This window comes from Phalacrocorax carbo, chromosome 3, assembly GCF_963921805.1.
Source record: "Phalacrocorax carbo chromosome 3, bPhaCar2.1, whole genome shotgun sequence".
NCBI lineage: Eukaryota > Metazoa > Chordata > Aves > Suliformes > Phalacrocoracidae > Phalacrocorax > Phalacrocorax carbo.
In genome coordinates this window covers 57483575-57497726 of record NC_087515.1, presented here as the reverse complement: position 1 = coordinate 57497726, position 14152 = coordinate 57483575, and the positions used below count along the sequence as shown (strand labels likewise).

General features: G+C 37.8%; 1 protein-coding gene across 2 annotated transcripts in view; it reads right to left on the bottom strand.

Moving 5' to 3' along the window:
• Positions 1 to 14152, bottom strand: part of TAB2 (TGF-beta activated kinase 1 (MAP3K7) binding protein 2) — a 68300-nt gene that overhangs the window by 44195 nt on the left and 9953 nt on the right. The window contains exon 2 of one of the 2 annotated variants that reach the window (XM_064447007.1): positions 4517 to 4603. The exons of the other annotated variant lie outside the window; for it this stretch is intronic. The gene's annotated coding sequence lies outside the window, so the exon portion shown is untranslated. The remainder of the gene's footprint in view (positions 1 to 4516; positions 4604 to 14152) is intronic. 2 annotated transcript variants of the gene reach the window in all.

The window sequence follows — 14152 nt, the reverse complement described above, 5'->3', positions numbered from 1 at the left end:
AATATAGTCTATCCACTATAATGTTTCATAGTAAAATTTAACAATTACTTGAATGCTACAACAATAAATATAACTTGCCTTTTAAAAAAGTATTCCTTGTATCTCAATTTATATCATTAAAGAGACAAAACACAGTAGTTCTAACTTAAAATTCTATAAAGAAAAGTCACAAACAACACTGGAAGTTAGAAATTTATTCCTTATATATTCAAGAGGAAGGGAAACCAGTGTTACGGTGAAATGAGTTGCCCATATGCCTTTTTCACCTTTAGAAGAAATTCTGCAAGTTTTCTTTATAGCTTCTGAACTATCGCATAATTTTTTTAAATAACAGTGATTTTAGTGATTTTGCTCTTACGCAGATCAGTAAGTTTACCCACATATTAGAATTTCTCTTCAGTGCTTCGGAAAGCTACAAAGAGTCAGCAAAAAACTGTCTACAAAGAACAGATTTGTGTTTCCTTTCCAAGCCACAAAATCTAGAAGCTGCTTCCCCCCCCTCCATTTTAATGAAACCTTAAACTTTGCATAATTAGCAAAAGCTCTTTCCAGTTGTTGCCACAGGGATAATGAACACTTAAAGGAATATGCAAAGCACACATTTCTACTGTAACACTATGTTACATTTCTCAATCGATTTGTAATTGTTTGGTGTTAGCATTACATGATAAGCAACATTTGATAAAAGCGTTTAGAACAGTAGTCTGTTTCACAACCTTAGACTTCTCATTGTCCCTGTCGTACAAAGCCCATTCCAGACTGACATTTGGAAATTGAATGGGGCAAAAGGCATTCGAAACATTAATTACCAAGTGAAATAAATGAAACTGCTTTATAGTCACATATGAGCGTAGATATTTATCAGCTTAGTAAAAAAAATGAAATACTGTAGTATTTTTTAAATCCTACAAATATACTATTAGTCAAGTGTGATTGAAGGAAGCCCACCGTAGCTGAATGGTATCTGAATACAAAGAAATGTGACAACAGTTTTAAATTATTCTTCACTGTATAGTACATGTAGCAATATGCAGAATTACAAATTTAAAAGCAAAGCATAAAAAACCCCCTCAAATTCTTTAACTACTCCAAGTATGGGAGAATACATGCCTTTTCCTCCCCCCAATTTATAGCATGAGACTGAGAACTGAAAGTAAACTGACACCTAAAATGATAGAACCACATCCGAAAAAAAAATTAGAGAATCTAATTGCCTGAGTGCAGGAAATTTGCCAAGTAGCAGGAAAGCCCAGGTTTCTGGACAAAGAATCAAAACATTTTGATGCTTTCTTTTCCAAGTGGACCCACAGCTACATAACCGCCTTCCTAAGTGTCCAGTGACAAAAAAGGGGAATTAAGAAATTCCATATTATCCCCTGAAATCCTAAACCTCTTTTTCAGAGCGTTTAGCTTCTTATTGTATCTACTCAAGAATTGTGAATTTAATTTCTTGTAAGACTTCCTGTTGCCCTCACCTTCAAATATAAAGATTGCTATTAATCTTCCATCGTCTGCAGGAATTCTGATGCAGTAAAAGATGGAAGCAACTATCTCAACATTACACGTATTCCAAGTAGACAGCACAAATAAACAGAGGATGCCATGACTTTATAGTTTTTCCATTTTGTAATGATCCATAGTAGTTCAAATCAGTTTATGTAAAGAATAATGATTTTTTTAATACAGGATTGACAGACTCATGTTGTATATATTATATACTGTGACAGAGAAATATCAGAGCAAAACCCACAATTATCCTTTTCTCCATTCCACAATCAAAATAAGCTATATTGATGAAAGCTGCATCTGTGTAACATTTTGCCAGCATAGTACCAGCAAAACACCTAGAATACACAGATTAAACCATAGGCTATAGTTTCACAACACTTTTTCCACTGCAGTACCAGCTTAAGCAGTCCTCATCCTCAGCTGTGCGGGCACAACTGTTTGTGCAGCTGAGCAGTGAGGCCAGTCAGGGAATCGATCCAGGTTAAAAATAATATTTTTCTGATGGTAAATTCCACAATCTGCTTTGCTGCATAGCCACCTGGAACATTAACTAGTTATACTAGTGCAACTGAGGGGCAATGCAAGAATAAGAAGCTAAGGTCAGGGCAGCTCATGCTGGTGCTGACTTGGAAAGAAATGCTCATCAAACTACACCTTTGGCATTCCCTGATCAAGTGCATTACCCAAACATTGCAGAATAAGAGAGAAGAATACTACCTCACAAACATTTAAAAAAAAAAGCACACAGGATGCTTCCACCCACTTTTCAGGAAATACTATGCAAGGGCTATAAGAAATTCTCTTAGAAACTATTATTTTTTAAAACAGAAGTTGCCAACTGCCCCACTTCCTCTCCCGACCCCATCATCACTCCCCTGTTTATGTAGAACAAGTGTATTCTACCATTTACTGTTTCTTTCACTAGTTCGCACACAAAACCTGGTATTGGATCTCTGCCCTTCAGGCAAATGGGCAAGATGCTATTGCATTTGTTCTCTTACCAAATCCTGGGCAATGGAAAAGGAGGGGAAAATAAACTGTAAGCTAGGACAGTAATATCTGTTTACAGCACCTTTATGTGTAAGCACATTTTCTGTGCTATGATAAAGTAACAAGACTAAAAAACCTCATCTCACAATACCAGCTACCCTGTTTGTACAAGGGCTACATCCTACCTCCTTGATAAGATTTTTAACCTTCAGCAGCAATAGGACAAGCCTTTCTGTTAGTGATCTGCTTTACTACTCCAAGTTTTTCAGTCTGAAGGATCAACACGTCTGCAAGGCCATGAAAAGGTATGAACCCTTGCTGGTTGTGCTCTATTGATATAAATGCTTTCTACTCTTGGGGACAAGAGCTATTGGCATACAGACTGCTCAGATTTATCACTACATGGATAAGGCTTCCGAACAGAAGCTGGTTTATATCATATTAGCATGGCATGCAAGACATAGGGAGCACACACCTGTGTCTCAGCCATGTTCAAAAACAGTATCCCTGGCACATAATAATCTTCCTCCTCGCTACAGCAGTTTTTGAAAGGACTGCAGTTAATACCTGAAAACAAGTATATGCTTTTACTTAAAAGAAAAGTACCACCTAATTTTGGGAACAGTCTATTAAGTTCATATCTTATTCACACATGCTTCACACTTAGGTAAGTTTCTGTACACATCTCAGGAAAGTTAATAAATCAAATGTATCTTTTAAAATGTTTAAATTGAAAATATATCCAACAGCTAAGTCCAACTTATGCAGTTTCTTTCTATGATTTTGCTTCAAAGCATTCATGAGACATTTCAATGCTATCAACTTAGAGTATGAGGAAATAAATATATTTTGTCACCCGTTAACTTCAGATGTTTATCATCAGATTTAATTCAAAGTACGGTTTAGAATTAAGGGACGAATGCTGTAATTAAAGAATGAGTCTTAAAAATTATTCTGAATCCATATTAATGCCAAGAATACACTGTACTCTTTCCAGCCACTGCTGGGCAGAGGGCACTTCTCAGAGATGCATCACGAGCAACAGATCTTGTTTAGTATTCTGATCTTTTATTAAACTTCCAACAGATACTACAATATAACAAACCAGAAACAATAATACTTGAATACAATTTATCCCGCTATAGATGCTTATCCTCCCAGAAGTAAAGGTTGGGCAATTCCAAATCCTTTCAGGGAAAAATGCTAGCCAGAAGCGTGCACTTCAGCAATTAACAGGCACAAAATAATAAGGAGATTGTATTTGTCAGACCTAGATCAAATGATCTCAAACTACTGCTTGGCCTGTAGTATAACTCCATTAATAGTCTATGTAGTAAAGGAAACACCACACTTAAGTCCTGGGACAGTAGCCCGGTTTCTCATCTGGTCTGAACACACCTCTTCAGGGGTCAGGTTTCACTGCAATTCTCTGCTGCATTGCAAATTTTGAAAAATTCACAGTTAAACTGTAGTGTGTGGGAGCCCATGAACATAAAGCTTTATTTAGGTGCTTGTTCTCACACCTTATCACAGTTGTGTAAGACCCAGTAAGAGTCATGAAATTTGATGTGCCCAAATATATCACCCAACACCAAGTATTGCCTGTTTATGCACAAAAAGTAAACTGCATTATTTAGAAATGCATGTTTCCTCTTATCATAATGATATGGTAAGACTTAAATAACACAGATGCACCTAAATTAATCTGCCTTCTCAGCTACCCTACAACAGCCAGCTGAGCTAACAAAAACAGCTTGCTGTCACTCAGAGGCGTTCCTTTCTAAATACCACTGCAGAGCTCTTTTGGTAAGTGTCCCCAAGTTAAGGGTTCTGCATCACAACAACTTTCACAGACCGAGTTATGAGATAAATCCTTTAACAGGACATTGTTTATTAAAAGCTAGCAAGTTCTCTTAAGTGAGCTTTCTTCATCTACTCATCATATATTTGCCCTCATTTTTCTGTCCCCTCACACCCCCAATTCAGCCCAGTTCCACAGGTTGCTGCTGCCACCTACCGGAAGAGGTCTTGCTCTCTTTTCTCCTCCATTGCAATTTTTCTCTGGTTCTTCTGTTCACTGGACACTTCAAAGAAGCAACTCCATCTGCTAGTACAGCAGAAAGTTATTTTTTGGTGGGTGAGAGGGAACCTGAATTAGTCTTGCAAATTGAGCTGGCTAGAAGAGGGACCTAAGAAGTGCCAACAGAAGCCCATATGCAGGGGAGGAGTACAAACTGGGGATGTATTTGCCTTGTTAACAGGAGGGGACTGTTAGATTGGCACTCTACTATTTCCAATTATATGAACTAGCAGAATGACTGCTGAACTCTAGTGCTAACAGCCAAATAGCATGTTCCTAGTTATAAATAAAGTGACCACTGCTATAGCTATCGTCAAGAAGTATATAACAGCCATACCAATACTGCTTACAGAAACCATAAAAAGATGGTTTCTCAAGCCTACCACTTCCAGACACACATTTAAAGACATTTGAGCCTTTAAACACTTAGCTGGCTTTAGGCACCTTCTATAATCCTTGGTCTTCTATCATTTTGTGATTAAAATATAGCCTGAAGTACTGAATTAATATGAAGGTCATATATATTTAATTCTAAGCTTTCAATGAATCTCCAAAGAGTTAAGACAAACTACTCCTTTGTTAGCAATTGGGCTAGTACCCATCAGTCTGGTAAGAGAACAGAAAGTAATCTCCAAACACCAATTCATCTTTCCACTAATCTTAAAATTTGAACTAATTCCCCTGAAGTTGCAAGTGAACTAAGGCAAAGAGACTAAAATCAAGTCAGCCCAAGTGCTACATATTCCACGAACACATCCACAGAACAGTTCTGCCCCAACACGGGGAAAAAAAAAAAGTTGAAAATTCTGTTGTCCACATCATGAAGCAAGAACAAAGGATATCAAGTAACTGAACTGTACAGGTTATCTGGTAATTCACAGAAATAAGTTTCAAGCCTGGTGCCAGACGTGCAATGGTGAAGCTTCTGGTCTGTATTTTAACATTCAGATGTGAAAACCCTTCAGAATACCAAATCTTCAATTGGATAGTTTTACAAGTGTCATTTTACATCAATTATAGTCACCATCAGCATTAAACTGACTAGAAGTGTTTGCAATTCCAGTTTTAAAAGAAAGAAATAATCACCAAAAGAAGAGATTGCTGCTACCACATAAAAGTGAGCTTTGCTTTTCTGAAATGCTTCAGATAAGAAAGAATTCCTATCAGTATCATTTGTTTTTCTCTTTTTCACTTTGTTTCATGCAAAACAAGTAGCAGTTATACCTTTTAATGGAGCAGATTAAGTGTCAGAGGCTAAGTTTTGGAAAATTCTAGGCATATGGGAAGACACTAGGCTCCACACAGCCTCTCTGCCTGACAGCGTGGAAGGCAAAAGAGCAAAACCAGTCTAAAACATTAGGACTCTGAGAGGTTGTAAAGTCAGTACAGACTTTCAGTTTCACATTCAGCAGTAATACTTTTCTACACATCTGACAATTTTATCTGACTAAAAGACTTGAAGGGAAGGAACTTGTCTTGCATCCCTGTCCTCATTTCTTTCCTGTTTTCCCCTTTCATTTCCACATCACCCAGGGTCCATCTGCTCCAAAGATTAAAACAACGGGAAAAAAATAGAAGAACTGAAAATCTTCTGGTTCTCAAAAAACAATTTATCTAGAAAACACTGGGTTCTTGTGGGTCTTTTTAGTTTGTTGGTTTTTAAAAAGATTCTCCCCCCAAATGTTTAACCTTTAATTTTTATACATGCAGCCTTGAAGGACAGAGGCTTGTGTTTTAAGAATATTCAAATTCTGACTTCAGGAACTGGAGCCTGAAGAACACTAAGTATCATGCAGCTCATTGAAAAACCACTAGAGTTGGCACCGTGCTGCTTCTTCTACTTGTTCCTGTCATTTCTTCATGCACATCCTACCAGTAAACAAAAAATATATTCAGAAATCACAAAACAAACGTTCAGAAACCAACACACTTCAACTACCCTACATCACTTTTTCTCCACTCTCTCATCTGTTAAAGAGCAACCACAACATGAAATTTCACTTTCAAACCATAACAGAAATACCACTTGCTACAATCAGAAAGACAAAACCAGTTACAGATGTAGTTTGAAATATATCTCTCACCATAGCTGGAGGAAAAGGTTAAAAACAGGTATAGAAAGAACACAGTACAGATTCCCTTGCAGGACACTCAGAAAAAGGAAGACCAGAGGAGAAAGGTCCTGAGAAACAGCCACTAATGACAGTCATGTAATCTGAAGCTTTTCGTAGTGTCTAAAGGCTGTTATTGTTGGCCTGGGAAAGGCGATCAGCAGCAGCAGCAACAGAATGGCCTTCAAATCAATGGGGCCCCTAAGTCCTAGTCATAAAAGCATACTCTCTGCTATGGAGAAGGTTAGCTACAAAGGGACAGAGATGCAAGTAAAGAAATTGCTGTATGATTCCTACTTCGTTCAGAATAAAAGATGTTTACACACATGCCATGTAAGTGAAAAAAAAAAGTTTCAGAAAAAGCCCACTTGTTATTTCTTCTACTGAAATGGAACAAGGTGTGAGATACCTAGCATTGCCAAACTTCAGTCTACAGGGGAAAAACAAAGGCAGCTGACCACTGGGGACCTTTCAGCTTTGGTGTAGAAAAGGGAAGAAAAACCCCCTCACATAGTAGACAGTTTAAACTACAGACTTCTGAGGGGAAGAGGTGAGCTGTTGACGCCTACCAGAAACAGTTTTTGACTATCCTCTATAGTATTCCTTTAGCTTATGTGTTATTGACATAAATCCTACCAACTACTGCTTACAACTACAAGGTTCCCAATACCAAAGTCCACATGCCTACACAATGAGTTGCTGATCCAGTTCTTGGAAACTGCATCTGCTCTCGAAAGATAATTTTACTATCACCTCTGCTAAAACTCATATCTACTTCATAACATAAAACACCAGCATGATTTTAAGACTCAAAGCTCAGTGTCTCCCCTTCTAATCCAGCAGTCTTCAACATTTTAAATTTCATTCTCTCTGTCCAAGAAAGTGGTAAATAAGCTGCAAAAAGAAAATTGCCTCAGCAGCTATCTACACAAGTTTGGATGGTAGATTTAACACGTAGGGACAATAACAGTGAAGTCCCGTTTTTTGGTCAAAGAAAGAAAAAAAATGTAAACAGCATGATCATAACTGAGAAGAATAAGACTCGCAGAACAGATTAGCAGAGACCTCCACCCCACACACACAGTTCTACAGCCTGATATCCCTGACTCACTATTTGCTCAAGTACTGATAAAAGCAAATGTCTGTTCTCCATGCATGACATTAAAGGCAAAAATAAACAACACACATGGAATCATCAAATAATTTAATTATGTTACCAAGACACTTAAGTGATTATATTGCAAGTACTTAAAATCTATAATCATGGTCCCTTAACAGAGCAAAGATACTTAGAACATCATTATCCCTAACTGCCGGAGAAGGAGGGAAGAAATTAAAAAACCTGTCCCTTATGAACATCTGTAGTCAGCAGGCATCTTTAAAAAAAAAATAAAAATACTGGTGACAAAAAAATTCCAATTCCTTTCCTTCATTTAAAAAGTGAAGAAAGAAGCTTGAATCAGAGTTGTCATGAGATCTGAACCTAACCATAAAAAAGATTAAATGAATCATTTAAGCCTCATCAAAAACTAGTTTGTTCAGAATATCTAGGCTCAAAATTAGGTTCTCCAGCTTTTCAAAGAAAGCAGTCTCCATCTTCCTCTTTACACCTTTCACATACAGAACATTTCTTTCTGCTCAAGAGCTTCAATTAAAATGTTTCATTACAGACAATACCACCTCAAAATGCTCATTCTACTTCCAGCCAGAAAGTAAGTATTGTCAGCATATTAAAATTTTTCACATAACAATTAAAGCATACCACACAAAATTATTAAACATGTTGCAGCCTAAATCTGTATCAAGCTGAAAAGCAGAAGTCTGAGTAAATGATTTCTTTTTGAAATGTAAAAGGTTTTTCTGAGGTAGAAAGTGACTGGCTGAAGCAATCAGTCATAGGTTTCTCTTTTTTCAGTGAAGTAAAAGCAGAGTTGTTCTAGTGGGGGCAAAGATTTTTGCCTGTTTTAAGGATTTTGGGAAAATTTCCATGCAAGAGTTTATTCAAAGAGGTCATCTTTTGAGAACAGCAGGCTTAAAGATATAGTGTAATAACCAAATCTACAATTAAGATATGTCCAAAGATCAAATAGAACACATCTTCAGCTTTGTGAATTGCTGTACTTTATTTCACCCACCCTTTCCTGAGAAAACAACTTATAATCAAAATTAAACTCTCATTTTTTCGTTTTGCCACACTTAAAAGTTTTTCCAATTACACTTGGAACTGGCATGGTAGGACAAGCCTCAAAGCTGTATCAAACCTAACTCTCTCACTCTCCTCAGGTGTCACCAGCAATACCTTGTCCTGCAGCCTCCAAAATAGTTAAGTCTCTTATGGTCAACTCCCATTCCATAGCCATTTGATCAGCTAAGAGGTGGGTAGTGGAAGAAGGCTAATGAGCAAAGAAAAAAAATCCACCCACTCCTTGAAAGTACACTGACCATTTTCAAAACACTTTCACCTTGGGTAGTAAGGATGACAGCATCACCTATCACTATGAATTAGTAAAAGGAGTAAAATCTGTGACCACTATCAGGCTCTTAGGCATTGATGACAAAGCCCTATGTCCTATTTCCCACAGAAATAGATGCAAGCAGAATGAAAGGTCTGAAGCAACTGGACCAGTGGGCATGGAATCAGATAACTAAGCAGCTAAGTACCATGAGCTCCAACTTCCCGCCTGTTCCCTAATTATAAACCAAGCAACTACAGAGTGACTTCTACTCCCTTCTCATTTACCCTGGATGACTCACCTTGCGAATCATCTCAGTTCATGAACTTTGAGATTTAATTTCCCAGCAACCCTCATGCTATTCTCTCCTGGTCAAGGAGCAGAAAAGATTGTGTCACAGACACACTTTTACTTCCGGGCTGGTTGAATATTTTATTTTCCATTCTTCCCCTCTTTACAAAACTCAAATGATTTCTTTAATTGATAGGAGAGGTGTCACTGCTAAATCCAGCCTTTGGGTAAATACCTACTGAAAGCCAGACTCTGGCAAAAAAAATAAATTCCTTTCTCATCTTAGGGACTTGACTTGTTTACTCATAACGTCTCAGTGACAGTAAGGCTGGGTATTTCAGCCACTCCTTAAAATGCAGTTCTGAAACAATTCAGTACTGCCACTGTCACTCCCCCTGCTCCCAGGCATGCATTCCCCCTCTCCCTCCTGTGATTAAGCCAACACTGGCACTCATCTGATCCTGTAGCAAGCCAGTTCACAGAGAAAAACCGGGGTGGGGGCAGTGCAGGAAAGTAGTGTTAGTTTTCTGCTAGTTTAGCTTCGAGTCAGATGAATGCCAGCGTGAACACAGGGAAAGGAGCAGAGCCAACTTATGCTGATTTACAAATCACAACCTTAGGTTTTCCTGAGAGCAATCTTGTAGAAGGGGGAAAAAACCACAGTTGTATTCAACACTAAGACTTTTCTGATTTAGCACTAGAATAATCATTTAGGAGGTTAAACATCTAGCTCAGCTACACAAAGCTGTCTCTGGCAGCTGTTAGGAACAAGGTGGGCCTGTAGGGTAAGAGGAAGGAAGAGACATATAAGTTCTACAGAAGCAACGCAAAAAGGTTAATAACAGCAAACCACTTCCTTGAGTTATGAGCAGCTAATTGGAAACAACTGTATTAAAAGGCCAGCACCTGAACTGAGAGCAGGTGGAGAAGTTTCAGAAAGACTGGTAGGACACCACCAAGAAGGAAGCTACCACCAAGCAGTACGGAAGAAAGGCCTTCAGCTATTTAACACAGTACCATAAAAAAAAAAATGGCCACAGAAGTACCCTTTTCTGTCCATACTCTTCTCTAGAAGAGGAATTGAGGCCCTTGGATAGGAAGGGTGCCCATATTAGGAAGAGGCCTACAGCTGGGCTGTCAATTTTAGGGTAAGAGAGCTTGACTTCATATCTAAGTGTGGTTATCTTCACCTGTGAAGCCTCACTGGCAGAAGGTCCTAGGGTAATGGAGGACTTGGACAGAATAACTGCCAGGGAAAGGGGGAAAAGAAAGGGAGAAGCATGGTCATGAAAACTAGGAGTTGTTTTCTTTCTTCTCTGTTAGTTCCTAAACTAACACGCATAAGGACAAAACCAAGACAACCATTGCAACATTTGGGAGGAAGCCTCTATAGTTTCCACTTATTTTTTGCCAACTTCATTGTAGTAGGGAAAAATAAACAAAAATCCATTAACCTGGGGAAAAACCCTACACCAAGATGAGGTAACAGACACTGATAGCAAGAGTCAAATACTCATGGTCCTGCCAATATAACTTATTTTCCCTGTTGCTCTTCTTCAAGGAGCATGTTATACACAAGGAGGGAAAAGTAACAGACACATCTAAAGAGCTGTTCCTCTAGCTCCCAATTATTTTTCCATACTTATCTTCTTCCAAGATAAAAATACATATTTCCTACCTAGGAACTGAAAATCTCACATTAAAATTTCTTATTTTTCCCAAGTTTCCCATGTGCCACTATGAACTTTCTTCAAAGGAAAGAAGAACGCTACTTGTTCTTTTCTTTACAGAAGGTTGGAGAAAGATGCCACCACTGCACTTCCTGCTCTGTAAGGGACTAACAGCACCAATCCTTCTTTCTGCACTTTTCTCCACACAGCATTCAGGGAGAGGAGATTAACAAGGGAAGGGGAGAGGAAAGCTGGGAAGAGCAGAAATGCCTCCAGCATTCAAGGCTCCTCAATACTTATTGTTTCCTGCTGTTATAACCTTTTTAAAGATGGCCACTAATCCTTTTACAAATGAACCTATCTTGTACCTTTCTACTTTAAACAGTATCTCCTTACAAAGGTCCTGACAGACTAACAAGACAATTAGATAGACAAAAGGACAAAAATCAAAAAACTCTGAAAAAGGCAGACAAGGAACATAAGAGGAAAGATGAGAAAGAACAGTACAGATACCTCATGGTGAAAGAGCTTTTAACCTTGTACGGTCCTCCACTTTGTCATGCTGCCTGGGAAGATGACTCCCACAACAGAAGCAAGATTTAGAGACGACTAAAATCTACATTCAAAAATCCAGAAAATTTGCAACTAATATTCTGTCCGTATCTTACCCCTATTCCAAGGCCCTTTCTTGCAAACTATGGATGGGGGACAGAGAGATAGTGCCGAAATAAACCATTGTTTAAAAAGCTAGAAATCAAGATTACACTATCATCTAGCATCAAACAGAAAAGGGTTCTCTGAAACTGACATACATGTACTATTAAACCAAGAAATCTGACAAAACTTTTTAATTATGAAACCACCAATATTTGACATATTAACACATGCCAAAAGTGAAAAAAGTTGATGTTTCACTAATTACTAAAAGGACAAATTTTGTTATTAACTTGCCAGTCATACTAAAAGTGAGATAATTTCCCACTCCATTTATTGAGCACTTATCTTCCCACTCAGATTTTTGACCTTATTCTTGTTTTCTGGATATTATACCACCTTATAGCCTTTATCTAAGGAATTAGCTGAATTCTATCTTCCTCTGTACCACTGGAGTTAAACACCAAAAATATAAAAAGTACATACAAGCGAGAAGAACAGTTAAGCCTCCTAACCACAGATACAACCAGATATCAGGTGGTTTCAGGAAACTAAAGAGAGCTGAGATCCCGTTTTATAAAAACTTGTATTAAACAACTCCATGGAGAAGTAACTCTGCTAGTCTAGATAGCTCTTCACAACTTAGACATACTAATACATTTCTTGCATTTGCAAAGATAAGAGACCTGTTAATAGTAGATGACCAACTTTTGAAAGATAAGATGAACAATGTAATGCAGATAAAATAGCAAAGGATTTGTATCTGAGATACTTGCTTCATATTTCAGAAGTATACCGATTTTGTAAATTTTGTCCTGCAAAAATACTAAGCTGTGGGTTACAGGCAGGCGTAATTTAAAATTGAAGATGTGGACTTCTCGCAGGAGCCATCAACAACAAAGGTATGAAAAAACTCCTGTGCTTTAGTTTTGTGATAAAAGCACAATTTTTTCCCCATAAACGAATAGCAAAAGTAGTATTATTCCTTCCAATTACATATAGTTTTATTCTCACAATAGGTTCAAAAAAGGATGACAAAGCAGTGACAATACATCCTTAAGTTTAAAAGGCAAATGAAGCTGCACTGCTAAGCTTCTCCTCAATTTAAAAATCCTAGTCAATGCATACACATCAGAAAACAAAGCAACAGAAGCGAAAGAAGCTGTACTGCAACAGTAAAACATTAAATGAGAAAGTGATTTTGAAATCAGTGAATTTTGACAGTCTGAGCAGTCACTGTAGCCATTCTGCAACATTCATTGACGACAGTACAAGGTGATGACTTGCCCTTATCACAAACAGGCAGCAGCCTGAAGTCAAACAGACAAAGCTGAAATACTAGTTTGCTCTAAGTCTCACAAAAACTTCAAACCAGAAGACAACTGTTTTTTAATTAACAAAATCTCATGCTAGTAAAACTCTGGAGGATATTTCTCTAGCTAAAGGATTTTTTTTCAGTATGAACTATACAATGTTGAGTCAAGTTGCAGGTCTCAAGATCTCTTTTGCTTTGGCAAGAACTTCCCCACTCATTGATGGGGAGTGGAAAAAACATTTCGGAGAGTTGCCATTGGCTCTACACTGAAGAAACACAAGCTACAGTTTGGCCTGTTCTTTTGGCCAGTCTCAACAGGAAGGAAGCCTGTAGCTCCATCAGCTCTGCTAACACCATTAGGTGGTACTTTGACTTTAAGATACTGTCACAGGGAATTTACCTGAAACTAAAAATCACAATAAAAAATTAAGCAAAACCAATTTAATACATACAACCAAGAAAGATGTCAAAATTTAGCACCTAGATAGGGCTTAAATGCCTATTTTGTACAGCATTGTGTATACAGATGGACAGTTGTATTAAGCTTTAGCTTGATAAGTTTTTAGTATCCGCCAGCCTGAAATCTGAAAATGCAGGCCAGACTGGCAACAACTGTTACGTTCCAAAGTCCATCCAAACTCTGAAATTTAAAGAAAGAGAACACCTACATACTAACTTGAATTTACTCATGTTTAAATGACACTTTATATTCACTAATATGGCTGAATAGCAGATTATAATGTAACAGATTCACCAGCTTCCTCTCAAAGATTACAAAAGGCTCCAATTCTAGGCCGGCTCAGAAAATACTGCCCTGTAGTACACAGATGAAATGGGAATATCTTTACAAAACATCTGTTTTGCTATCCCACTTTAACCACGTTTCCTCAAGTGTCTACAAGTGCTGCACCTCTTTTCTAAATTATTCTCTCCATCCTTCTCTTTCCATCGTTTACATACCTCATTGCAGTTATGCTTATCTATTAGCCACACTTTCACCAGTTTCAATGGGACCTGAATTTCCTACTCCATTGCAAAACTGGACTACAATGTTCAAAGACTAAACACCCTAGAAAAAC